This window comes from Pongo pygmaeus, chromosome X, assembly GCF_028885625.2.
Source record: "Pongo pygmaeus isolate AG05252 chromosome X, NHGRI_mPonPyg2-v2.0_pri, whole genome shotgun sequence".
In the NCBI taxonomy this organism is placed as follows: domain Eukaryota; kingdom Metazoa; phylum Chordata; class Mammalia; order Primates; family Hominidae; genus Pongo; species Pongo pygmaeus.
In genome coordinates, this window is record NC_072396.2 from 152,752,111 (window position 1) to 152,779,964 (window position 27,854).

The 27,854-nt window shown below is 38.9% G+C and overlaps 1 pseudogene; it reads left to right on the forward strand.

The window, feature by feature from the left end:
- Positions 1-17,518: 17,518 nt before the first annotated feature.
- On the forward strand, positions 17,519-26,227 carry LOC129024231 (ferritin heavy chain-like; annotated as a pseudogene).
- Positions 26,228-27,854: the final 1,627 nt, after the last annotated feature.

Here is a 27,854-nt window from a genome sequence, read left to right on the forward strand (position 1 = left end):
CCAGAATCTGAATTCTTTTTATTAAAAACAGTTCCTACAGAATCTTTAAAAACATGCCTGAAACACTGGTGGCATTCAGATCCTAAAAAGTTACATGATTTTTGCAACTTGGGTTATTGTATCAACGTATACTTCTGTTGGTACTAAATAAGACAGATGTTCCATATTGTTATTCACCTGTCAGCAAGCAGAGAGAAAAACCCCAATGATCATATGTTGCAGTGTGTGATACTTTGTTTATTTTGAGGAAAAGAGGTGAAGATAATTTGTAGGGTTTTTTTATTTTATAATTTATAATGTTATTTTTCCCACTATAAAAGTAAAATACACTTATGGGAAATTTGGTAAAGAAGAGTATATAGAATAAAGGAAAAAATCAAATCATAATTTCACTAGTGCTAAATACTGTTACCTTGTTGTGTTTTCTTTTCTTTTTAAATAATTGTGTTCTGTGATATATATGAATTTATTATGCTGTTTTTAAAAATTATGTCTTAGGATTCACTTTTTTCTTTTGAAATATGTGAGACTCAAGTTTACCTGGGCTTGTTACTCATTCATGTGGCAAACATTTATTGAGTTCCTGTTATGTGCCATGCACTCTGTGTGCTTGGAGATAGAGTCATGAGCAGGACAGACTTGGCCCTGTCTTGATGGAACTCACAGTATAGCTGGAGAGGAAGCCAGGTAAAGAAGTAATGACAGGGCTATGATAAGAAGAGTACCAAGTTCTATGGCAGCACGTAACAGGGGCACCTTGCCCCAGACTAGTAGTCGCTTGGAGAATGAGAAGAACTGAAAGGGGAGGATACTCAAGTTTCTCAGGATTCAGTTATGATATGAATAGATTGCAATTTTGAGGGAAGAAGTCTTGGTTTTTGGTGATCAGAAAAGAAAAAACTCTTGTTACAAAAACTTTAGATAGATCCAAAGCTTGCAGATATAATGAGAATAAAAGAGTTCCTGTCAAACGGAGGTTCATAAAGACACCATGCCTGGGAAATGTGCACATCTCCATATGTGCTCTATGGCAGGAGGTGTCATTTGAGCCAACAAAGCACAAAGCCCCACAATTGAAAATGCTTGCCGAAGGTAAGATCCACAACATGTGCATTGCAAGATTTATCAAGACAGCAGTATGATTACCTTCTGAAGAAGCTGTCGGGATGTTTGATAGACACCAGACAGAAGGAGACCTGTTGCAGATACCCTTTTGAATCAGGAGTCCAAATTTTTCAGTGCAACTGAAATGCACATTTAGTGCAACTCACTTGGATGTAAATGAAAATAATGTGGTCATTTATTCATTTCTTCAACAATATGAGCTAGGTACTGTGGTGCTGGGGAGACAGAAGCAAAAAAAAAAATACAAAAATATCTGCCCGTATAGAGTTTACATTCCAGTGAAGTAGCCAGAAAAGAAACAAAATCAATCAGTAAAATACATAGTATGTTAGATAACGTGTGCTAAGGAGGAAAAAAATAAAGCAGGGAAAAGTACTAGGGAGTATGAGGAAAGTTTGTAGTTTTACATAAGGTGGTCAGAGTAGGTCTCACTGAGAATATGGTATTTGAGTAAGAATCTCGGGAAGGAAGGGAGAGAAAGCTGTACAGATATCATTAGGGTGTGTATGTATGTGTATTACATATATATATGAATATATCATATTTACACAAATAAATGTATTATAAGAAATTGGCTCATGTGATTATGTAGGTGGACAAGTCCCAAGGTCTGCAGGGTAAGTCAGCAAGCTGGAGATCCAAGAGAGCTGGGTTTAGTTCTAGTCTGAGTTCAAAGGCCTGAGAACCAGGAGAGCCAGTGGTATAGTTTCCATTCAAAAGCTGGTGGGCTTGAGACTCAGGAAGAGCCAGTGTCTCAGTTTGAAGGTATTCTGGCAGGGGGGATTCTTTCTTACTCAAAGGAAGGTCACTCCTTTTTGTTCTACTCAGGCCTTCAGCTGATTGGATGAGGCCCACTCATGTGAGGGAGCACAATCTGCTTTACTTAGTCTACCAATTTAAGTGTTAATCATATCCCAAAACACCCTCACTGACACACCCAGAATAATGTTTGACCAAATATCTGGTCACCCCATGGCCCAGTCAAGTTGACACATAAAATTAACCATCATAGTCTAAAGTGCATAGGACAGTGTCTGATGTTCAACAAATCAAATATCTGTGTGTATAACTGAATTAGAAACAAAAATGACTTGTGGAGTTCTTCGCTTTTGCTATGATGAACAGGCATTTCCAAGGCAAACTGAAATCTTAGAAAGGAGTCATCATGTATACCAAATGATCACCAGAGTTCAGTAAACAAGTGTTTGCTTTGAAAGTTATTTCCCAAGAATCTGATATTGCTGCTCTAAATTTTCAGAGCTGTATTCAGCAGAAACAAAATGAAAAAGAGCAACAAAAAAGTTCGTTGTGTAGAAATAAATAATAAAATAACTACATAAGACAACAATTCCTTTAGAACAAGCTTGTCCAACCTGCAGCCCATGGGCTGCATGTGGCCTAGGACGGCTTTGAATGCTACCCAACACAAATTTGTAAACTTTCTTAAAACATTACAAGAGTTTTTTTGCAAATGTTTTTTTTAAGCTCATCAGCTATCTTTAGTGTTAGTGTATTTTATGTGTGGCCCAATTCTTCTTCTTCCAGTATGGCCCAGGGAAGCCAAAAGATTGGACACGCCTGCTTTAGAACCTAATATTGAAATTTTAGTGAAGACATTTGTAATCTATAAAGAAGATAAGCATAGTCTGAAGTAATACTTTGAAAGCAATAGAGAAGAATTATCTGCAACTATTCTTTAACAGATTAGAAGTTAGGTTTCAGGGTACACAGACAAAGATTATCATTAACTTGTCAAAGAGTGTGAGCTTAGAGTGATAGTTGAACAATTAGTGCTGCAGAATAAATGCTGGACCAGAGATGAAAATTGAGGCAATCGAAGGTTGTTATTATTAACGATTAAATGCCAAAGGGACTCACAAGAGTGGGAAGGAAATAAGGTTGTTCAGAATGCTGTCTCCAACACCAGTGCCTAATGCAGTACCAAATCATGTCTGACATGGATGTTGAAGCCCTGCAAGTCATAGATGGGTAGATAATAAGTGTGTCACTAATGTACAAACATTAGTGGTCGCAGAGTCATTTCCCTCAAGCCATGACCATATCTGTTCCAAATGAAAAGACACTAGCTAAATGAGAAGTATCTCTGATGAAGAGCCTGAATTTAACTTGACTAGTGTGACTGCTTTAAGCCAGAGGTGCTAGACAATCTCCTTACTTCCACAGACACAGGGACTTTAAACCAAGGATCACCAAGTGGTCAAAAACAAAGATCTTTCACTTCAGCCCTAGGACAAGCAGACTTCGGTAGAGAATCTGGATACATGTGAAGTTCAGTCACTTGGAAAATGTGGACAAGCTCTCTCTTGGCTATTAGCATCAGCATCGTGGACAATGGAAGCTCTATAAAATAAGTGGCTCTTTAGTGTAATAAAGGAATATTTTACTCATTGTGACATTTTGGAATGCTTTTTGTCTATTTATGGTCTAAATGATACACAAATTTCCCTTGGGGGGACTAGGAGAACTGATACTACTACGGGATTGCCAGCCCGAATTTAGAGCCCAAGTCCAAGCTGTAATATGTGAGCACTCCAGGTTAGTGGCTGCCCTTCCCACATCTCAGGCAGGGGACTTGCCAAGAGAATTTACCTGTAGATGAGTTATAACTTCAAGGGTGCCAAACTCAAATGGAAAGGTATTCAGGACTAGCAGGACTGGCTATTTGACGTGTGGGGCCTAGTGCAAAATGAAAATATGGGGCCCTATTTCAAGATAGCAACAGCAGAGCATTAAACCAAGCATGGGACCCTTTTAAGAACAAGATGCTATGTGACTGCATAAATTGCATACTCAGGAAGCCAGCCTTAAGAAATAGGTTAGCTCACAGGATTGATGCAGTGCTTAGCAAGGGATATCAAGGGGTATTGTGAATAATAAACTCTACTTAAATATTTCATTGGCTCCAATTTTGCAGGAGTGCATATGTAAAGCAGAATGCACTGTTTATAGTACTATCAGGACACTATACTCAGCAGTTCATTCATTCATTCATTCATTCATTCAAGAAACATTTATAGAGCCCTTATTTTTAGTCAGTTACTGTTCTATGTACCGGGGATATAGCAGTGGGCAAAATGGACAAACATTTTTGCTCTCATGAACTCTACATTTTGCGTATGTGTTTGCTGCCTAATTGAGGCTTATTTTAATTTCACGCATTATAATCTCTTGCATAGCCAAGCCTGGCTATTTGCATCATGAGGACAGAACCACAAAGTCACTGCCCACTTACTGGCAGGATACAGTAGATGAAGGCAGAATAAATAGGCAGAAATGACTCTTTGAAATTTAAAAGTTGAGAATAGTGTTACAAATGCACTGAAACTGACTTGACAGGTAAGAGGAAGTATGAGGGGTAGAACTCTAATGAGTAGGTCTATTGCTTGGTAGTCAGGATTCCTAAATCCTTCTACTCATGGCTTGTACACACTACTTGAGTGATGTTGGCCCAAATGATAAGAAAAAAAAATAGTTGCCTGTCTTCTCCTAGAGGAAAGTTCTCTGAAAATAAGACAGTATATGTTGGGTTGTTATGAGATGCTATTAGTTCATAACATTCTCTATAATTACGCTAATCATTCAACACAATTTAACAGCCTCCTACTGTATGTTAGACACTGTGTTAAATACTGGGAGAGGGTAAAAATGAACAGCCACAGTCCTTCTTAAGAAGCTTGCAATCTAATGAGGCAGATATTTGTCAACAGTGCCTTAGACTTAGATCACTGCTATGGGAACAGAGAGGAGAGGTGCCTAACATTCTTTGTGGTGGGTAGAGCAGGGAAACATTTTCCAAAGTTCTAAGGAATTTTGAGCAAACAGGAAAGAGAGATGACATGGGAAAGGCAAAGAATGTCTGAATGTGCTGTAAGAGCAAAGGAAGGCAATTGACAAAATTTTTAAAGGCCTATGTTTCCTCTTGCTTGCAAAGTTCCTTTAAATCAGCATACTGGGTCATATTGAACAGAAGTTGTCATATTTGGCAAATCAAGTTATTATATATGGCTCCCTCCCCCACATTCCCCTCTGCCGATGCCAAAAGATTGATAGGGGAGTTAATGGAACTTGGTGTCAAACGGCAATGAAAAGTCTAAAAGTCTAACAACGAAGTTTTTCAAAGATCTTTGAGCAGGGCCAGTATATGAAGGGAAATGTACAAGATAGGGCCTACGTGTATGGTGGAGTGGTTAGGGTAAAGGTTTCTTTTTGCAATCTTTACTTTCCCCTACTTGTTCTTAGGGTCAGACCCCAAATTTTTCAGGTGAATTTTACTGAAATTTCAGAACAAATAATCCCAATCTTATATATGTTGCTCTACAAAGTAGAAGAACAGAAAAAGCTGCTCATCATGTTTATGAAACTAATATGCTGTAGATATCACAACCAGCCAAAGGTAGTGCAAGAAAAAAGTGATAGAGGCCAATTTGACTTACAGACATAGATATAAAAATCTTCCAAGTCTGTCTATCTATCTACCTATCTGTAATCTCACGATGTACTAGGTAGACCTTATTTTAGGAGTTCAAGGTTGTTTCACTGCTGGAATGTGCAGGAGTATAATTACATTAATGGAACAAAGGAGAAAAATTACATGATTTTCTGAAAAGTTATAGAAGAAAGCAATGGATAGATATCAATGGTGATTTCAGATTTAAAGAACTCAGTACACTAGAAATGGAAGGGAACTCCTCTAACCTTGTAAAAGTAAGCCAAAATAAAAATATTTAATGGAGAAAATTTAGAAGCATTCCGTTTAAGGTCAAGAGCAAGGCAGTGATGCTTGTTATCACAGCTACTATTTAACATAATACTGGAAGATCTAGCCAAAGAAATTATATAAGAGAAAGAAATGACCTCTAAAGTCCAAATCAGGGATTAGTAAGAGAATTAAAATTGCTAGACCCAGCCCCTAGAGCCTAAATGTGGCCTGAAACACATACACGTCCATTGCATATCTGCTTCCCCTTACTTAACTGCATTGGGCAAAGATGGCCAATTACCCGGGTTGCCTAGGATGGAAGAGTTATCCCAGATGTGGAACATTTCATACGAAACCTGAGACAGTCATCCTAGTTCTGGCTCTGATTTCTTTCTTTCCTTATGACCCCTGGAAATTTACTTTCCTTTGAAGCTAGGCTATGCATTAAAGTTGGATGGTTTAGGTATTATATTTTATTCAGCATTCCTAGATGTTTTTAAGCAGAAAGTATATATTCATATCAGCTCAATCTCCTCTTTTGCCAGAATTCTCCTTATTTAGCCCTTAATAATAATGAAATGTTTAATGGCATGGGAAAATGCTCATATGTAGAGTGAAAAAAGCAGATTATAAAACTCTATATATAGTTGGATTCCAATTTTGTTGGAAAAATATATCACATATTCATGCCCTTGAAATTTTTGTGATAGCTACCAAAACTTCCGCAGGTATAATTGACTTCAATGTCTTTGTGGGGGAAAAGTTATTGTGGATAGGTGGGGAAAAGAAATCTTACAGGAAGAGTAGCTGGAAAAAGGGAAGGATGGTGGGGTAGGGGAAGAAAAATGATGCAGATTGGAAGAGGTAACACAGTGGGAATGTTTCCGTTATAATGAGAGGGTTTGCATTTTAAATACTTATGACCCATGGCTCTTTTGCACATTGGAGATAGAAAGTTATCGAATGTTATTCCTTAGAGCCCTAGATCTAGATTTCATTGTCTTATTGAGCATGTAACTAGGTCATTGGAGGAGGCATTTTAAACAATCGCTTACTAAGGGATTTTTTTTTTTAAATCTATGCTTCAATAACGACAAGAATAGAATAAGTTAATTAAAATATATTTGAATATTAAATATCCCTAGAAAGGCCCTGATATAGCTCAGATTTTTTTACGGCAATAAAGCAAACTGGTAGTTGTGAGCTTAGGCTCAAAACAGAGGTTTGACAAGTTGTCAGAGATTTCTTTGCCATGAAAATGATACAACTGCTCTCGGAGTTTTTAGGTATAGGTCACAACAGGAAAATCCCATCTTTTGTGGCACATTCCTTAAATAGCTAAAAATAGATTAAGTAGAGAGGAGGAGGATGGGTGTAACTGTAAATGTTTAGCACTAGGGAGATCCTTGTGGTGATGGAATACAGCAGGTCCTCGTATAACATTGTTTCATTCAACAATGTTTCCTCATAACATCCATGAGGAAAAAAATTGATTTTCTGCCAGGACCACTGTCTGTGTGGAGTTTACATGTTCCTCCCATATCTGTGTGGGTTTTCTCTAAATACTCCAGTTTCCTCCTACATCCAAAAGCTGTGCACCTTAGGCTCATTGGCCTGTCTTCGTTGTCTGAGTGAGTGTGGAGGTGTGCGTGAGTGTACCCCGTGATGGAATGCTGTCCTGGCCAGGGTAGGTTACTGCCTTGCACCCTGAGCTGCAGGGATAGGCTCTGGCCCTCCAGAACCCTAAACTGGAATAAGTAGGATGGAAAATGAATGAATGAATGAGTACAAATTATGGTAAAATAAAAATTTGTAAAGCCTACAGTCATCTTACACATACATGACAATACATGAAACGGTAAGAAAGTGATCAGTGAGCCTCCCATATATGTTATTGCTTGTTTCTGAACTCAGTGGTGGGAGGAGGTGTTCCTAACAATGTTCACTTTGCAGACATTTATTTCTTTATTTAATCCATTATCACTATGGCCACTGTCATTCAGTGATTCACCAAAAATTGGGTAAATAATTATCTTGTTTTCATTAATCTTTTTAAAATGTAGGGATAGCTTGCATTCATTTCAGTGTTTAATATTAGAAGTGTTTGAGGTCTATATTTAAAAGTTTGGTGATGTTTTTGTGACCAGAAATATACCATAGAAACTTGACTCTTGTTTATATCAGTTAGCCTGTGGTCAAATTGGCTTCATTATACATAATTTCACTTTAAAGTCACAGTTTCCAATAACTGTCAACAACATTAAGTGAGGACTTACTGTATTTCTGCATTTGGATTTCAGTGATGGTTACAATAAATCTACACATGTGATCAAATGGAATAGAACTATATATACACATATTGTTCCAATGCCAGTTTCCAAGTTTTGATAGTGCACTGTAGTTATGTAAGATGTAACTATTGGGGGGAATTGGGTGAAGAATACACCAGATCCCTCTTTTTCATCTGTGCAACTTCTCATGAATCTGTTGTTATTTCTGTTAACCTAAATAACAAACAGAGAGAAACCTCTTTAAAAGAAAAGATGTTTATTTGGGAATAGAGTATTGTAATGGGAATACTCATGTCATATTTAGGGAAGTAAAGGAAGACAAAGCTTTTTCAAGGAAAAAATGGGGCAAATTGTATATTTGTTTTGAAATAATTATCTTTGGCTACAAAGATCAATAACAAGGGTGATACCAGTCCAAGGTTAGACAGGCAGTTGTTGGGCAGATAGTCCTGCAGAAGTATTTTTATGTATTGGGTTGTGATGGCCCTTGTGTAAGGTTGTGTTTTTTGTAGTATTCTGAAATTTATTTTTTGTTATTGGTCATACAAGCATGAGAACCCTCTCTTCATGGCCTTTCCTGACTCTATTTGTTAGGGTGTTCTTAACATTAGTAACTGCATTTTGATTTTGACAACTTTTGCATTACAAAATAAAATTTTTAAAAATATAGAAACAACAATAAAATAAGTCAAATAGACTAGACTCTCCCAGGAAAAGCCAACATGACCCTCTTATGTCCTGCCTACTCTGTCTTAATTGGGCACCAAAGCTGGGAGAAGACGCTTGGGCTGACTGATGCCTGTGTCTCTTGCCAAATAATGTGATAGATAAGGGAAAGCTAAATATAGCTTTGTTCACTTTCACTTATATAGGCCACAGTGTCTTGCTGACTTTAGAGAAATGCCCTTCCAAAACATTATTCTACAACTGGTTTATTTGGACAGTCCAGTCAAATGACCAGTTGAGTCACTGAAGGGGAAAAAAAAAATCACCAAACGAGTTGAATGAACACTCAGAATATCAACTCCTTCACCCAGTACAGACAGTCGTGGGATGGATGTTCATGATAAAACAGCTCCCAGAACAGCTTTTAGGTAACTTAACGTAGGCTTTTTAAAAGTAGAGAATCATACTTGGAATAAGCATTACAAATAATTAGAACTTTGGCAATGTGCTAACTTAACTGTAAAAACTAAGCTGAAATGTCACAAGAACATTTAGAACTAGAAAAGACCAGAACTGTTCCTGTGTTAGTTTGCTAAGGATAATGGCCTCCAGCTCCATCCATGTTCCTGCAAAGGACATGATCTCATTCATTTTTATGGTCACATAGTATTCCATGGTGTATATTCACCACATTTTCTTTACCACATTTTCTAATACCACATGTTCTACCTTATAAGTGGGAGATAAATAATGAGAACCAATGAGCACAAAGAGGGGGAACAACAGACGCTGGGGCCTACTTGATGGGGGAGTGTAACAGGAGGGAGTGGAGCAGGAAAAATAACTATTGGGTACTATGCTTAGTACCTGGGTGATGAAATAATCTGTATACCAAACACCCATGACATGACAAACCTACACATGTACCCCTGAACCTTAAATAAAAGTTAAACAATAAAAAAGACCAGAACTCATCTACTCTAATCACTTTATAGTATCAGAAGTTTATATCTGAGTGAAAACTAAATTTCAGACATATCTGGGCATCTGTTTCTGTAGGTTCATTATATTGGGACTGGGGCCTTGGAGGAGTTTGTTTTACTTTCTGGCCCTTGAGGGAAGAATCTTGGTGATGAATGGGTGAACAGAATGCCTATTCCTTTGACTGGCTCCATAGACTAGGCCTGAGTCCTATGGAAAGAAGAGCATTCTTTCCATTTCTCCTCAGAACATAGCATGTGTTAAATGCAGTGAGGACTGAATGGAAGCTGCAGATTGGGAGCACAAGAAGGCAGTGTTTCAAAAACAGTAGCAATGGCAGTGACTTTTCTGGAAGAAAAGAGAAAATTTGTCATTTATTTAATAAATATTTGTCGAGGACTTACTATATTCCAGGCACTGTTCTGGGTGCTTGTGATACAGCAATGCTCTCAAGGAGCTTAAATTCTAGTGATGGGGGTATGGAGAGTAAGAAGAGAAGAAACAACAGGCATAATGAATAAATAAATTATATAATGCACTTGAATGTTGTAAGTAGTATGGAAAAAAGTAGAAATGCAGAAGGAGAGGGGTTCAGAGTGGCTGAGGAGAGGTACAGGCTGTACTACTGAATAGTCAGAATAGACTTCATTAAGCAGAGAAGATTTGAAGGACATAAAGGAGTTAACGGAGCTGACATCTAAGGGAGGTGCATTCCAGCAGAGGAGACAGCCAGAGCAAAAGCCCCAAGGTGGGCATGTGCCTGCAAGTTTGTGGAATGGCAAAGAGGCCTGTGTGACTGATTGAGACAGGGCAAGGGAAAGAGTACTGGGTAAGTAGTTAGAAAGTTGATTGCACCAGATGACATATAGGGCCTTGCAGGCCATGGTGAGTACTGGGATTTGCCTCTGCAGGAGATGGGAGCCAGTTCAGGGTTTCGAGCAGAGGAGGGGCAGGGCCTGGCTTGTGTTTGAATGCAATCGCTCTGGTTGTGGCGCTGGGAATAGACTGTAGGATGGCAAAAAGATAAACAGAATGCCAGTGATGAGCCTGTTGCAGCAATGTAGGAGCTCACACCAGAGTGTTAGCAGGTGAGAGGTGGTGTTAAGAAGGTCAGATTTGGCCAGGTGTGGTGGCTCACACCTGTAATCCCAGCACTTTTGAGAAGTCGAAGTATGTGGATTGCCTGAGCCCAGGAGTTTGAGACTAGCCTGGGCATCATGGTAAAACCTCTTCTCTACAAAAAATACAAAAATTAGCCAGGCGTGGTGATGCATGCCTATAGTCCCAGCTACTTGGGAGGCTGAGGTGGGAGGATTGCTTGAGCCTGAGAGGTTGAGGCTACAGTGAGCCATGATCATGCCACTGCACTCCAGCCTGGGTGAGTGACCCAGTGAGACCCTGTCTCAAAACCAAAAACAAACAAACAAAAAAGGTCAGGTAGAAGGTCAGATTTTGGGGAATGAGTTGAAGGACGTGTGTATAGGATGTGTGTAGGATCTCCTGACAGATTGGATATGAGGTATATGAGAAAGGAAGTAATCCAGAAAGCATGAGAAGGATGGAGTTGTTATCAATACTGATATGGGGCAGACCACAATAGAAGCTGGTTTGAGGAACTAGGAGTTGGCTGTGTTGAATTGGAGATGAGTATTAGACACTGAAGTGCAGATGTTGAATAGTTGCTGGATATAAGAGTCAGGAATTCAGAGCTAGAGATATAAATTTGGGGATCGTCAGTAAAAAGCTGATATTTAAAGCTGTGTAGTAGAGCAAATGAGATAGTTACAGAAGAGGACCAAGGACCAATCCCAAAATTGACGTAGGGAAAGACAGGAAAGCCAGCAAAGGAGACTGAGAGTGTTGAATGAGGTAGGAGGGAAACACAAAGTGTAGGGTGTTTTTGAAGTCAAGGGAAGAAAGGGGAAGGGTGTAATACAAGCTCAAATGCTGCTGATAAGTCAGGTGAGAGATAAGACTTGAAGGTAGATTTATCAATATAGAGGTCATTGTAGACCTTGATTAGGGCAGTTGTGATAGAATGGTAGGAGTGAAAGCCTGATTGTAGTGATTTTAAGAAAGACTAGAGGATGCCTGGGTGTGATAGCTTGCAGTTGTAATCCCAGTGCTTTGGGAGGTGAAGGCAGGAGGGTCGCTTGAGGCCAGGAGTTTAAGACCAGCCTGGGCAACATAGTGAGACCGCATCTCTACACAAATTAAAAAAAAAAAAAAATTAGCCAGGTATGGTGGGATGTGCCTGTAGTCCTAGCTATTTGAGAAGTTGATCATGACACTGCACTCTAACCTAGGCTAAAGAGTGAGATTCTGTCTCAAAAAATAAATAAATAAATAAATAAAGACTAGAGGAATTGGAGACAGCAGAGATAGGAACTCTTTTGAGAATTTTTGCCTCAAACAGGAATGAACAAATCAAACAATAATTGGTGGGAGGAGTGAGGTGAAGGGAAATGCACATTTTTTAAGGTAATGTATTTCATAATTTAAAAAGGAGATTATTTCCACCTTTGAAGTTTATTGACAAATGCCCAGTTGATGCAGATTGTGTTGAATTAAGATATGATGTGTCAAATGTAAAACGAGGGTGTAGAGCAGTGATTTTCAAAGTGAGATCCCCATAACAGCAAGAGCAATATCAACTGGGCGTATGTGAGAAATGTAAATTCTCGGAGGCCACATCCCAAACCTACCAAGTCAGAAATCCTGTGGTTCAACAAGCCCTTCAGGTGATTCTGATGTACATTAAATTTTGAGAGCTCCTGGCGTAGAACACTGTTATCAGGTGAGTTTACTTCCAAATCATTAACATGAATGAATGAAGAATGTTTATTTTTTCATTAAGAGCAGAAGGTATGTTTTTTTTTCCTGTCCTTGCTCAACCACCTATTGTTCAGGTGTCTCCATCTTAAGGAAAATCCCCCCCCGCTCCCGCACTCCCCAACTCAGAAATAACAGCATATTTATATGTTGGTGGGAATGATCCAGTAGAGAGTAAAACATTAGTGATATAGGAGAGAGAGTGTAAAAATGTTGGAGTCATGTACTTCAATAGGTGAGAGAGGAAGGATCAAATACATAGGTGACATTAGATAGGAGCAAGTAGAGCCTCACATATGGTGATAAGCAAGATGGCAGAGAGCATAGGCACAAAGGCAGTGGCAATAGGAGTCTGAAGTTTCTTATTGCTTCAATTTTCTCAGTTAAGTAGGAATCAAAGTCATTAGCTGAGAGTGAGGATGGAGGAGTTTTGACAAGCTTGGCAACGCATTCTGCGGGCAATACTCTATGAAAATAGTCACTCAAACATTGCTAGTGGGAGTTTGAAATTATAGCGACTCCTTTGGAGAGAGATTTTGCAATATTTTTATCTTTTGACGCAGCAATCTCACTTCTGGTATTTTAACCAGAAGATCCCCCTCCACAAACAAGAAACAACGTATGTACCGAGTTTATTTATTGCAGCATTGCTTGTAATGGAAAACAATATTGGAAATAACCTATATGATCATTTATAGAGGACTGGCTAATGATGCATCATTAGGTTGTTTATTCTGAGTTTTTCTTTTTTTGATGTAGGTGCTTATTGCTATAAATTCTTCTCTTAGTACGGCTATCACTATATACCATAGGTTTTGGTATGTTGTTGTGTTTCCATTTTCATTTGTTCGAAGACATTTTTTAATTTCCTTTTTAATCTCTTCATTGACCCACTGGCCATTCAGGTTCATATTGCTTAATTTCCATGTGTTTATGTAGTTTCCAAATTTCCTCTTATTATTGATCTCTAGTTTTATACCATTGTAGTTAGAGACAATGCTTGATATCTCAATATTTTTAATTTTTAATACTTGTTTTGTGGCTACTATATGGTCTATCTTTGAGAATGATCCATGTACTGAGAATAATATGTATTCTGCAACCATATGATGAAATGTTCTCTTCTGTAAATATCTGTTAGGTTCATTTGTTCTATAGTGGAGATTAAGTCTGATGTTTCTTTGTTGATTTTCTGTCTGGAAGGTCTGTCCAGTGCTGACAGTTGGGTGTTAAATTACACAGCTATTTTTGTATTGGGGTCTATTTCTCTAGCTCTAATAATATTTGCTTTATATATCTGTGTGCTCCAGTGTTGGATGCGTATCTAAAATTATTACATCCTCTTGATGAATTCACTCCTTTGTCATTATATAGTGACCTAATTTGTCTCTTCTTATCGTTTTTCTCTTGAACTCTATTTTGTCTAAGTACAGTGACTCCTACTCTTTTTTGGTTTCCATTAGCATGGAATATCTTTTTCCATCCCTTTATTTTCAGTCTATCTGTGTCTTTATAGGTGAAGTGTGTTACATTTAGGCAACTGATCATTGGGTCTTGCTTTTTAACCCCTTCAGCCATTCTATGTCTTTTGATTGGAGAGTTTAGTCCATTTACATTCAATGTCATTATTGTTAAGTAATGACATTCTCCTGCCATTTTCTTACTCGTTTTCTGGTTTTTTTTTTTTTTCTTTCTTTCCTTCCTGTCTTCCTTTTAGTGAAGGTGATTTTCTCTGGGGTATATTTTAATTTCTTCCTTTTTAATTTTGTGTATCTGTTGTATGTTTTAAGATTTGAGGTTCCCATGAGACTTGCAAATAATATAGCCCATATTTTAAACTGATAACAACACTTATTACATAAATTAAAAAAATCAACTAGCGATAGGAAGACTAATAAAATCTCCACACTTTAACTTCATTCCCCCAATTTTTACTTTTTGTTGTTTCTATTTCTATCTTACTATACTGCCTAAGTCTTGAAAAGTTTTTTTAGTTATTAGTTTGGTTGGATCATCTTTTGGTGTTTCTACTCAAACTACGAGTAATTTATATACCATAATTTCAATGTTATACTTGTCTGTTTTTCTGTGCACTATTACCAGTGAGTTTTTGTTTGTTTGTTTGTCTGTTTTTTGAGATGGAGTTTTGCTCTTGTTGCCCAGGCTGGAGTGCAATGGTGTGATTTCGGCTCACTGCAACCTCCGCCTCCCAAGTTCAAGCGATTCTCCTGCCTCACCCTCCCAAGTGGCTGGTATTATAGGCATGCGCCACCGTGCCCGGCTAATTTCGTATTTTTAGTAGTGACGGGTTTTCGCCATGTTGGCCAGGACGGTTTCGAACCCCTGATCTCAGGTGATCCACCCGCCTCGGCCTCCCAAAGTGCTGGGATTACAGGCGTGAGCCACGGCGCCAGGCGCAGATGTTTTCTTACAGTTCATTAGCATCCTGTTCTTTCAGATTGAAGAACTCCCCCTAGCGTTTCTTGTAGGACAGGTCTCGTGTTGAAATCCCTCAGCTTTTGTTTGTCCGGGAAAGTCTTTATTTCTCCTTCATGTTTGAAGGATATTTTGTCTGGAAATGCTAATCTAGGATAAAAGGTTTTTTTTTCTTCAGCACTTTTAAGTATGTCATGCCACTCTTTCCAGGCCTGTAAGCTTTCTACCAAGAAGTCTGCTCCCAGACATATCAGAGCTCCATTGTATGTTATTTGTTTCTTTTCTCTTGCTGCTTTTAGGATTCTTTCTTTTTTTTTTTTTTTTTTTTTTTTGAGATGGAGTCTTGCTCTGTCACCCAGGCTGTAATGCAGTGGCGCGATCTCGGCTTACTGCAAGCTCCGCCTCCCGGGTTCACGCCATTCTCCTGCCTCAGCCTCCCCAGCAGCTGGGACTACAGGCGCCCGCCATCACGCCTGGCTAGTTTTTTTTGTATTTTTAGTAGAGACGGGGTTTCACTGTGTTAGCCAGGATGGTCTCGATCTCCTGACCTCGTGATCCGCCCGCCTCGACCTCCCAAAGTGCTGGGATTACAGGCCTGAGCCACAGCGCCTGGCCAAGGATTCTTTCTTTTTCTTTGACCTTTGGGAGTTTGATTAATAAATGTCTTGAGGTAGTCTTATTTGTGTTCAATGTGCTTGATGTTCTATAGACTTGTTTTTGTACTTGCATATTGGTATCTTTCTCTAGGTTTGGGACATTCTCTGTTTTTATCTCTTTGAATAAACTTTCTACTCCTATTTCTCTCTCTACCTTCTATTTAAGGTCACTATCTCTTAGATTTGCCATTTGAGGCTAGTTTGTAGATACCGTAGGCATGCTTCATTCTTTTCTTTTTTTTTTCTTTCGTCTCCTCTGAGTGCAGATTTTCAAATAGCCTGTCTTCAAGCTCACTATTTCTTTCTTCTGCTTTATCAATTCTGCTGTTAGGAGACTTTGATGCATTCTTCAGTATGTCACTTGCCTTGTTCAGCTCCAGAATTTCTGCTTGATTCTTTTTTTTTCTTTTTTTTCTTTTTTTTTTTTTTTTTTGAGACAGGGTCTCACTTTGCCACCGAGGCTGTACTGCAGTGGTGTGATCTTGGCTCACTGCAACTTCTGCCTCCTGGGTTCAAGCAATTCTTGTGCCTCAGCCTTCCGAGTAGCTGGAATTACAGGCATGTGCCACCGCGCCCAGCTAATTTTTGTATTTTTAGTAGAGACAGGATTTTGCCATGTTGGCCAGACCGGCCTTGAACTCCTGGCCTCAAAGTGATTTGCCTGCTTTGGCCTTCCAAAGCACTAGGATTACAGGCATGAGCCACTGCGCCAGGCCTGCTTGATTCTTTTTTAATTTCAATATCTTTGTTAAATGTATCTGATAGGAGTCTGAATTCCTTCTCTGTGTTATCTTGCATTTCCTTGAGCTACCTCAAAACAGCTATTTTGAATTCTGTCTTAAAGGTCACATATCTCTCTTTCTTTGGGATTAGTCACTGGCGCCTTATTCAGTTGGTGAAGTTATGTTTTTCTGGATGATGTTGATGCTTGTGGATGTTTATCAGTATGTGGGCATCAAAGAGTTAGGTATTTATTGTAGTTTTCACAGTCTGGGCTTGTTTGTATCCTTCCTGGGATCTTTCCAGGTATTTGAAGGAGCTTGAGTGTTGTGATCTAAGTCTTTGGTTACTGTGACCATATCTGCTTTGAGGGTTCTCCAAGCCCAGTAATGCTGTGGCTCTTTAAGACTCGTAAAGTTACCACCTTTGTGGTCTTGGGTAAGATCTGGGAGAATCCAGGCAGAGACTCTTGTCTTCTTCCCTTACATTCCCTGAAACAGAGTCTCTCTCTCTCTCTCTCTCTCTCTCTCACTGTGATGAGCTGCCAGGAGCTGGGGGAAGGGTGACACAAGTACCCCTGTGACCACCATGACTAAGACTGTACTGAGTCAGACCTGGAGCCAGTACAGCACTGGGTCTTACACAAGGCCTGCAGTCACCACTGCCTGACTACTGCTTATGTTCACTCAAGGCCCAAGGCCCAATCAGCAGATGGTAGAGCCAGCCAGGTTTGTGTCCTTCCCTTAAGGATGATGAATTCTCTCTGGCTCTGGGTAGGTCCAGTGATGCTGTCTGGTAGCCAGGGCCTGGAGCTGGAAACCTTAGAATTCTACCTGGTGCTCTATTTTATTATGGCTGAGCTGGTACCCATGCCACGAGACAAAATCCTTCTCACTCTACCCTCACCTTTCCTCAAGCAGAGGAGACTCTTCCCATGGCCACCACTGCTTAGGCCCACAGTAAGTGCTGCCTGGCTACCACAGATGTTCAACTAAAGACCAAGGATTCTTCTGTCAGCTTGCAGTGAATGCTGCCAGTCTTGAGTCTCTTCAGCATTGTAGATTCTCCTTTGTCCCAGGGCAGGTCCAGGAATGCCATCTATGGTCCAAGGCCTGGAAACAGGGATCCTAAGGGCCTGTTTGGTGCTCTACCCCACTGTGGCCAAGCTGGTACCCAAGCTGAAAAACGAAGTCCCCTTTACTCTTCCCTCTCCTTTCCTAAAGCAGAAGGAGTCTCTCCCCATAGCCACCATAGCTGGGAATATGTTGGGTCACACCTGAAGCCAGCACAACTCTGAATCTCACCCAAGGCCTACAGTGAGTGCTGACTGGCTACCACTGCTGATTATTCTGGGCTCAAGGGCTCTTTAGTCAACAGGTGATGATTTCTGCCAGGACTGAGTCTTTCCCTTTAAGGCAACAGTTTCCCTTCTGGCCCAGGGTGTGTTTAGAAATGTCATCTGGGAGCTAGGGCCTCAGGACTCTTCCTCGGTTCCCTATTCTACTATGGCTAAGCTGGTATACAAGTTGCAAGACAACATCCTCTTTACTTTCCTCTCTTCTCTCCTCAAGCCCAGGGAAGGAGTCTCTCCCAGAGCTGCAAGTTGTGCTGCCTGGTGTTGAGGGAAAGGGTGATGCAAGCACTCCCTTGGCCACTCCAGCTTGTCTCACTAGGTTGTGTGCCCCCTAGTCCACTGGCTCCCAGCCCGGCAGAGCACCAGGACTTGCCCAGGAATTGCCGTCTTCGTGGCCTAGACTGCCTTTCAAGTTTATTTAAGATCCTATAGCCCTTTAGCATACAGTGGTGGGGCTTGCTGGAACTTAGGTTTCAACCACTGGGCTGGAAAATTTGCCTTTGTCTAAGGTTGGTCTAAATGCTCCCTCTATGGGCACTGGCTGAATTCTGCCCCATGTTGCTTTCCACTCTGACAGGGCAGCACTGAATTCCAATGCATAGTCCCACAACCACTGTGCTCTCCCTCCACCAAGTGCATGGATTCTCTCTCTGCCGGGGAAGGGGGAGGGGTTGTGTAGGTGATTGGGGACTGTCTTTCCTACCCTCTTCAGTGCCTCTTTCTTTAATATGATGTTATAATAAAACCAGGTACTGTGATTTCTTAATTTTTGGTTCTTATGAAGGTGTATTTTTGTGTAGATCGTTGTTCAATTTTGTATTCCTGTGTGGGGAACAATTGTGGGAGGCTTCTATTCAGCCATCTTGCTCTACTTCCCCCTCCAACTGAGGTTTCATATAAATTTGAATATCAGCTTATTAATTTTCACAACAACCTTGTGACTTTTTGAGGGGAGAGATTTTATTGACTCCATAAATGAAGTTGGGAGGAAATGGTATGTTAACAAAATCAAGACTCCAGCCTATGAACATGTATATTCATGTTCATAAGTATATTCCTATATTTAAATCGGTTTTTAAAAAATTTCTCAGAAATATCTTATGGTTTTTAGTGTAAAGACCTTACACATCTTTTTAAAGATTTATTTCTAGGTATTTGACTATTTTTGGAAGATATTGTAGTTTTAAAAATTTGTACTTACTCTCCTGAGCTAGATAAATGAAATTGATTTTTATATTTTGAACTCATACCAACCTCCTTAAAACAGCTATTAATTCAAAACTTTTGTAGATACTTTTGGATTTTTTCACTTCTAATCCTTATACCTTTCCTTCCTTTCTTCTTTGACTTATTATGCTGATTAGGATCTCTAGTATGACATCAAATAGAAGTGTTGCTAACAGACATCTTATTTTGTTCCTGATCTCAGGGGAAATTTTTAAGATAACTTAACAATAATTATGATGTTTGCTGTGGGATTTTTGTAGCTGCTATTTTTTCAGATTGAGGAAGTTCCCTTGTCTTCTAAGTTTGCTAAGAGGCTTTCTTTTTTTTTTTTTTAAATCACAACCGAAAGTAGAATTTTATTAAATATCTTTTCTGCATCTGGTGAGGTGATCATATGATTTTCTATCCTTTTTTCCTGTTAATATAGTAAATTATAAGTTAAATGAATTAATTTTCCATAAGCTTCATGTGGTTGTTGTATACTAGCATTGTTAAATATCACTAAGTTAGGTTTACACACACACACATATTATTAACGTGATTTTTATTTCTTGGAATGTCCTTTACAAGTTTTGGTTTTGGTGGCTTCATAAAACAAGATGAGAAGTGTTCCATGTTTTCTCTCTTTTTTTTTTTTGGGAAGTATTTGTGTAAGATTAATGTTATTTACTCTTCAAGTGTTTGAAACACTTTGTCAGTGAAGCCATTTAAGCCTGGAGTTTTACTTTGTGGCGAGGTTTTTAATAACAGGTTTCAGTTCTTTCATAGATCTAGAACTATTTATTTTTGTTTCAATTTTATTGAGTTGTGTTTCTTAAAGAATTTGTCCACTTTCTCTAAGGCTGCTTCTACCCTAACTCCCTTGCTCTTCTTTTCTTAGGTCCCCCAACTACACTTATATTAGTCTTTCCCACTATTTTATATATATATATATATCTTAATATATCTTACAACCTTTTCAGGAATATCAATGCTTTTTACTTCTACACTTCATTCTAGATACTATCTAGTGCACTAATTCCATTTTCAACTTTGCCCAATCTGCTGTTAAATCCATCTGTTGAGCTCTTAATTTTAGCTATTTTATTTTCTGTTCCAGACTTCCATTTGGCTTTTTATTGTAGATTCCAATTCTGTGGTGACATTGTCTTTTGCCATATATTTCCTTGAACCTGTTCATCACAATTACTTTAAAGTCTTTGTCTGATAACTCCAATATTACCTGTTTCTGTTTCTAGCCTCTCTTTTTCTCTTGCTCCTATTTATTTGTATGTCAGCAATTTTTACTGAATAGATCAAGAATGTGAAGGATTAGACCGTCCTCCTCTCTGCCTATTTCTGACCCAAGAGATGAGGCCTAAACTGAGATTGAAGAGAAGATTTGAATTCAGAATGAGATTGAAGTTTTGATTTAAACTCTGAAATGCTTTAATACCTGAAAATAAGATTGTTTTAAAAAATGAAAGTGCTTATGTTTCTCTTATTGTTTCTTCAGAGTTTAAAAGAATACAACTCTTTGTCATATAAAAAATGTTTTTGACTGAATGCCCAACGTTGTGTATGAAACATATAGAGACTCCAGATCATGTTATCTTCCTCCAGAAGATACTGCCTTTTCCTCTGTCAGGCAGCAGAGAATTAGATAAATGTAATTCAACTTGGGGCTTTGCAAACTGAAAGCTAATTTGTGGTCTTTGTATGTCCCAGTTTACTTCTGGTTTACTCCCACTTCTAGGGCGTAGCTCTCTAGGAGTTCCAGCTAAGAGTCAGGGTTGTTTGTTGGAGCTCCTCCTACTTATAAGGTCATGAACTCCAATTTTTCACCCTCGAACATTGTGAGCCTGCTTGCTTGCTCTGCTTTGTTGATGCTTTCTGATTGACTTCTTACCCTAATTTTCTGCACAGTTTAAACTGTAAATGCCTCTAGAAGAACACTGGTTCCAAGCGCTAGGTTCTATTCTCTGTCCCTTCTATCTCTCTGAGAGCTTGGTCTCGCAACACCTAGCTGCCTTGTCCACTGAACACTTTTAATCTCCCCAGCCCCAAGAGGTGACCTAAAACTGCTCTGCTAAATTCTTTATCTCATTCTCCATGCCAAAAACATCAAGGAGGAAAATAAGTGTCCATGAAGTAAGCTCACCTTAATGAGCTCCCTTCTTTCTGGATCTAGTTTCTCAAGTCCTGGCTACCTTAGTAGCCTTCTTCTTTCTTCTCAAAAAATGTTTATAAAAACCTGCCTTTTCTAGTTTTTCTTGTTAAAATATTCATCTCTACTACAAGCTACTCAATCATAGAAGACCTCTGAACTCATGATTAAAATTCGTGCATGCGTGTGTGTGTGTGTGAGTGTGTGTGTGTATGTATTTCTATCTCTGTTCATTGATTGACTGGATATAGGAGTAATGACCCTGTAGTAGCATACATACCTAACACCAAGATATTTGTTTCTATGCATCATTTCTTACTTAAACTAATCAGGTTTCTTTGGAGAAACTACTGATTTCAGTGAAAGTACAAGCACAATGTGAGCCTAGATATAGATATCTTGCTATGCCAGTGATACGGTTTGGCTATGTCCCCACCCAAATCTCATCTTGAATTGTAGCTCCCATAATCCCCACATGTTGTGAGAGGGACCCAGTGGGAGGTGATTGAATCATGGAGAAGGGTTTTTTTTTTTTCCCTGCTGTTCTCATGATAGTGAATAAGACTTATAAGATCTGATGGTTGTATAAAGGGCGGTTCTCCTGCACATGCTCTCTTGCCTGCTGCCATGTAAGACATACCTTTGCTCCTCCTTTGCCTTCCACCATGATTGTGAGGCCACACCAGCCATGTGGCACTTGAGTCCATTAAACCTCTTTTTTCTTTATAAATTACCCAGTCTCGGGTATTTCTTCGTATCAATATGAAAATGGATTAATACAACCAGAAAGTAAGAAAGTGATCAGAGAATGATGGGGACATTTCATAAGGACACAGGAAGCAACTTGAGGGGACACCCACTGGCCAAGTCTGGGATAATTTAAACATAAAAAAAATTTTGGTAATAGTGTTAAGAAAAAAAATCCACAAATTCATGGTAATATTCAAAGTAAAATAAAAGGAGAGGAGAAAAAAGAATTCCCAGTGTGTTTTTTTAAAAAACAGAAGAATGTCAGCTACTAAATGTAGAAGGAATAAAAATAATTAGAAAAGCAATATTTTTTAACACCCAAAGTAATAATTGGCTCAGGTAAGGATCATCAGAGGATGCTAATATGACTGGGTAAAATGTTGAAAATGAGTCTCAAAATATCACTCTATAGACTACTTTTAAACAGAAAAAATATGCTTTCTCAATGGAAAAGTCTGGTGATCACCACTTTAACCAAGTGGTCAAGCTTGGCAATGCCAATAGTGGTTTTGCTTGATGATGTGCCTTCAGTATGATCAAGAGGAAGGTACACAACGTCATTTATATGATGTTCTTGCTGGAAATGTTTGATCTAACTATCATAGTGAGGAAAGAGGCAATTCTAGAATGTGAGGCATGATGCAGGACATCCTACCTGGACTCTTTAAAGAGACACTCAAATGCTCTGAGTGAATCTTGAGTGGATCTTGGATTGGAAAAACAGAAGCCATAAAGGATATTTTGGTGGATAATCAAAGGAATTTTAGTAAAGACTGGATGCTGGATGATATTGAATTCATGGTGACTTTCTTAGGTGTGTTGATATTGTGGTTAAATAGAGGAATCAGTTTATTCTTGGAAAATACATCCTGAAATATTTTGCAGTGAATTGTCATGATGAAAGCAACATACTTTTGTATGATTTGAAAAAAAGGATGTGTGGGTATGGGTGTATATTTAGATAAATAGAGTGGATGTATCCAGATGTTAACAGTTGGCAAACATAGGTGAGAGGTATGCAGGTCTTGAAAATTAGAAGAAAAAACTCTTGTAGCGTTTTATTTTTTCAACGAAAATCCACAAGATGGCAGTAGAGGAACACTCTCAGAATGGGTTTCTTGGGGGCCTCTTGTAAGGTGACATTTTCTGATTTGAAAAGCAGGATGAGAGATCCAACAAAGGATTGTTTTGGCTTTGTGAATACATTTACATGTAATGTTATACAAAGGTATGAAGACAAAATGCCGTTTGGTTGTGTCATTTTATGAATTGCTTTCATCGAAATAAATACCATTTTGTTAAATTTGGTCCAAAACTCCTGAAATGTGTCCAAAATGTTATGTGTATGAGCATTTTCCTTTTATGATGAGAATATCTACAGTTTCTACTATGTCTCAAAGGGGTCAATTATTGCTCCCTAAACTTAGAAGCTTGAGGGATTCAAGAAAGTGGCACTAGATCAATGCCTTAATCACATCAGAACTGGTAGTAGTTTAAGCCATTTCTCTTTAATATGTGCTTTGAAAGTGAGTTTAGTGAAGTGCTCTGGCAGTGCTTATTTGTTAAATGGATTGATGTAGGAACTAGTGGATGTGGATGGATAGGAGTCAGAAGACCTGGGTGTGAATGTAGCACTTATGCCATCCTCTTCCCCAACATCTTTCCCCAAACGCACACACCAAGTTAAAACTGTAGCCAGCAAGATGTTTGTGGTCACATAAAACAATTCCCCCCCAAACAAAATCAGTTGTTTGCCTGTATTTCATTTTTTACTCCCCAAACAGAAACAGCTTATTGGTCAGTGGAGATGCCTGCAATATAAAATTTTCTCTTTATAAACATTTGTGAAAAGAGTTCATATTTTTAGGGCAACATGAGCCAAGCTTGTAATTGCAGGAAGCTTCTAGTCTTCTGTGAGTGTTACCTTGCCTCTTGTTCCCACCTTCAACCCCTGCCACCCCAAGAGTTTTGGTTTGGATCAGGACTAGGTTTCTATAAATTGCAACGTGAGCAGCTGGATGATCACAGTAAGAGCCAAGCCACATAATGCTCGTCTTTCGATTCATTGGGCAGATAGTTGTCTTAGAAACTTACATGATGACTTGAATGTAAAATAAAATCCCTGTTGAGCAACTTGATCTGGCTACTTGGGTGGAATGGATTTTTTTAAAAGTGTAAACTAAGGGAAAATAAAATACTCATTTAAAATGTGTTGGCAGCGTGTAGTTGGCTTAAAGTGTCATTTACTGAGTTGTTACCACTTTTGCTCTCTCAATTTTATTAGTATTAAAAATTCATTATTGAGGGACCATGAGCTACATGCAATTAGTAATGTGACTGAAAGTGAGAGACTAAATAGTAAGATGGTCATGTCTTTAGAAATAAACTTTTAACTTCTCTTTACTGCATTCCCCATGGAAATACCATGTTGTGCCATGTTGTTCCTTAAAAGAGCTTATGTTCAGTAGAGAACTGGTGAAATAAATAATGACACATTCATATATTGAGATTGTATGTAACTGTTGAAAATAATGACATAGATTCATATATACTGACATGGAAAGATATCCAAGCTGAACTGTAGGAGAAACAGAGCAAGTTGCAGAGCTATATGTAAAGCAGAATACTATTTTGGAGTATACATTTGCTATTATATGTTCAGAAAATAAGATATGGGAGATCATATAAAATTTGCTTAAAGCGATTTATTTATGTTGTGGGGAAAGGAGTAGTATTGTACAAGGGAACTTATGTTTTGTGTTTTATATGTTTTTCTGTTGTCTGGATTTTTAAAAATGAGAATGTAGTCTGAATAAATAATGATATAAAGGGAGTGTATGTTGGCACTATCCTTTGAGACCTTCATGTGCTAAATATAGTTGTGCAGTATAATCAGTTCTGTCATTCATCGTGAATAGACAACAGCCAAAGAGAGCCAGCTGGTTAACTTATAAGTTATATCCCTTCCACGTTCAAAGATGTTTACAATATTAATAGACTGAAATGAAACAATAAAAAACAAATGTATAAACTAAAAAAGACAAATTATTTAGAAGGAATGAGATAACTCTTTAGAAGGAATGAGATAACAGGACCTGGAATATGGAATGACTTCTCTACAGAATATAGCAAAAAGTTTACCTCTGAGCTTTCTGGTATCCAAGGGGAAAAGGAAAATATGTTGGCTCTATATATTTCTTCCAAAGTAAGAATGCTACAAAGAAATTTATCATACGGCATCACATATGTGACACTGACATATTGGACAATTTTTTAAAAACAATTTTGCTTATAATTTATTTCATTGATTTATTTTACATATATGAAATAGAAAAATGATATTCCAAAGAATTATGCCTCTCAAGTTTTGGAGGAAATTATTTTTTAGAAATAAAAAGAATTAAATTCAAATTGCACAAATAAAAGATAAATTTAAGCTCTGCTTAAAAGTAAATTTCAGAGACGTTCTTCGCCGAGAGTCGTCGAGGTTTCCTGCTTCAACGGTGCTTGGACGGAACCCGGCGCTCGTCCCCTACCCCGGCCGGCCACCCATAGCCAGCCCTCCGTCACCTCTTCACCGCGCCCTCGGACTGCCCCAAGGCCCCCGCCGCCGCTCCAGCGCCGCGCAGCCACCGCCGCCGCCTCTCCTTAGTCGCCGCCATGACGGCCGCGTCCACCTCGCAGGTGCGGCAGAACTACCACCAGGACTCAGAGGCGGCCATCAACCGCCAGATCAACCTGGAGCTCTACGCCTCCTACGTTTACCTGTCCATGTCTTACTACTTTGACCGCGATGATGTGACTTTGAAGAACTTTGCCAAATACTTTCTTCACCAATCTCATGAGGAGAGGGAACATGCTGAGAAACTGATGAAGCTGCAGAACCAATGAGGTGGCCGAATCTTCCTTCAGGATATCAAGAAACCAGACTGTGATGACTGGGAGAGCGGGCTGAATGCGATGGAGTGTGCATTACATTTGGAAAAAAATGTGAATCAGTCACTACTGGAACTGCACAAACTGGCCACTGACAAAAATGACCCCCATTTGTGTGACTTCATTGAGACACATTACCTGAATGAGCAGGTGAAAGCCATCAGAGAATTGGGTGACCACGTGACCAATTTGCGCAAGATGGGAGCACCCGAATCTGGCTTGGCAGAATATCTCTTTGACAAGCACACCCTGGGAGACAGTGATAATGAAAGCTAAGCCTCTGGCTAATTTCCCCATAGCTGTGGGGTGACTTCCCTGGTCACCAAGGCAGTGCACGCATGTTGGTGTTTCCTTTACCTTTTCTATAAGTTGTACCAAAACATCAACTTAAGTTCTTTGATTTGTACAATTCCTTCAAATAAAGGAATTTGGTATCCGCCCCCCCAAAAAAAGTAAATTTCAATATAAGATTGTTGTTTTCCTTGAATAAGAAGCTGAAATTGTGAAGTTTTTATTTGTTTTAATTTTTATGGGGGTTTTTATTTTTTAATTTTTATTTTAGATTCAGGGGGTACATATGCAAGTTTGTTAACTGGGTATATTGTGTGATGCCGAGGTTTGGAGTAAATGAATGATCCCATCACCCAAGTACTGAGCATAATACCCAATAGTTTTTCAACCTATCCCCTCCCTCCTCCCTCCCTCCCTGCCTCTTCTAGTAGTTCCTAGTTTCTATTGTTGCTATCTTTAGGACGATGGTTTTTTAATTATATTTTTACAAAAGACACAGAGACCTCTGATTGAATATTTTCACTATTTACCCTCTATAAAAATGCAGTCAAAACATCAACTCACAACTCACTCACTGAAAGCATCTTTTTGGGAAAACTGAGGGAATATAATCCAGGTACATATTTTCCTGAAAATCTAAACAAATTTTTTTCAAACCTGGCTGCACAACAGAATCAACTGGGGAGTTTTTAAAATTTTACTGTCTGTAATCCACCATGAATCTTCAGAGATTCTCATTCCAAAGGTCTGGCATGGATCTTGGGAAACTAGCTATTGATGCTCTGCACATGTTCTGATGCAAATCCTGGTTCGAGAACCACTGATCTGTGATACATAATAGGCATAGCATGCCTTCCTCTAGCATATGTTTTATTTGAAGGCAAATAAGTTAAAACATTTTTGTATGAAAACAAACAGATGAATTATGGAACGGAATTCTAATTTTGCATTAGTTTCTGAAATAAAATATGAGCTTTAGACATTTGATGCACTCAAGGGCTCACTTAGGGCTATGTTCCCAGACTCTGTGGAGGTAGAGTTTATGATTCACTGCTATGAAATTGTTTTGGTGGAAAGGTTTTTTAAAGCACCAAGGGAATTGTATCAGTTAGGGTTCAGTGCTTATAAAATCCTTGGAAAGGTTAGAAGATTGGAGGTTGGAAAACCCACCACCATAACTGTCACCTAAAGGCTAAGAAGCTACCACTCAAGAACTTCTGCCATCACTGCTGTTACTTCCACTACTTCTCCCCCACAGAGCTCAAAGCTGACTAGTAAACTTGACCAACAGTGGCCAAAGCAGTAGGAAGATGACATTTTCCTCCCTCCCACATTTCAAATCTTGTGCAAGTGCATCTCGTTGGACAAGTGGAATTCACATCCAGAATTTTAGTTGCAAGAGAGGCTGGGAAATAGAGTTTTTAGGTTTTTTACCCCTGTGAAATAGGAAGGTGCATGGAAGAGGGTAATGAGGATGCTGAGGGTCAAACGATGTTGTCAAGCACAATCATGAATCAAAAGTGCTAAAAAGTTTGATATAATTGGCTAGGGAGGACACTGAGATTCACAAAGCATGGAGATAATGCCATCTCCTTGTAAAGCTGAGTGAAATACTCCTTCCATACAGCCTAAAATGGAAATTTACATTTTATCTCTTTTGTAGAAGTTATTCTATAGATGGCTCCGTCTTGAAAGATGACATTCATTATTGGCAGTGACATTT